General features: G+C 58.9%; 1 protein-coding gene across 1 annotated transcript in view; it reads left to right on the plus strand.

Moving 5' to 3' along the window:
• The first annotated feature begins 704 nt into the window (after positions 1–704).
• Positions 705–891, plus strand: part of TTLL7 (tubulin tyrosine ligase like 7) — a 75,196-nt gene continuing 75,009 nt past the window's right edge. The window contains exon 1 of the mRNA XM_042873213.1: positions 705–767. The gene's annotated coding sequence lies outside the window, so the exon portion shown is untranslated. The remainder of the gene's footprint in view (positions 768–891) is intronic.

Below are 891 nucleotides of genomic sequence, written 5' to 3' on the forward strand. Positions count from 1 at the left end.
GGGAGTACCGCAGCAGGACTGGGGCAGCCACCTGGGGACCCCGGTGGTGAGGGTGGAACAGAGTTGGCATGGGCAGGCGCCAACCTAGGAACAGGGTCACCCAGCTCTACCCTGGCCCTCAGTACCAACTGCAAATGCCACAGTAAAGTAAACAAACAATTAAACTTCGCAAAAAATAATAATATATAAAATATATAATAATAATAAATAAAATATATAAAATAATAAAATAACGCGGAGTAACACGGACATTTAAAGTTCTATCCTTTTATAATGCCCACGGCATTTCCAGTAACAAAGGGTATTGTTGTAGAGAGCACTGCGCTTGCACAACAGGCTGCTCTTACATCTTGTCTCTTATCCATTATAAACGCACCCAAACTTTTCAACTGGAAAAGCAGCCGGTAAGACCGCTTACAGAAAAGAGTCCGCTATTTTTTCTAAACCTCAGAGCAGGGTTTTATGGATGACGCCGATACTCAGACAGCAGAAGAGAACCAAAGCAGCACGCCGAGCTCCCACTGGCGCTTTTGTCCTCCGCGCACGGCGGCCGAGCAGAGCCGCGGCCGAGCCGCTCCCGCCGCCCGCTGACCTACATTCCCGGCGGCGGCCCGCGGCCCGCTCGGCACGGCGGGGCTCAGGGCCGGGGCCACGCTGACACCTGCCCGCGGGGCTCCTCCTCCGGCGGGAGCGGCGCGCACGGAGCCGCGGTGACAGACACCTGCCGGAAACCGCCGCCAGAGCCGAGCGGCCGATCGCCTTCGACGGTAAGCCCCGGGGAGGGAGGGAGAGAGGGAGGGAGGGAGAAAGAGAGGGAGGAAGGCGGCGGGGCGGGCCGGGCCCAGCAGGCCGGCGGCGGCGGGGCCTGCGCGGGGCGGTGCGGGGGGCTCG

Source organism: Lagopus leucura, unplaced genomic scaffold (assembly GCF_019238085.1).
Source record: "Lagopus leucura isolate 7727_CA_CO unplaced genomic scaffold, USGS_WTPT01 Super-Scaffold_100009, whole genome shotgun sequence".
Lineage (NCBI taxonomy): Eukaryota > Metazoa > Chordata > Aves > Galliformes > Phasianidae > Lagopus > Lagopus leucura.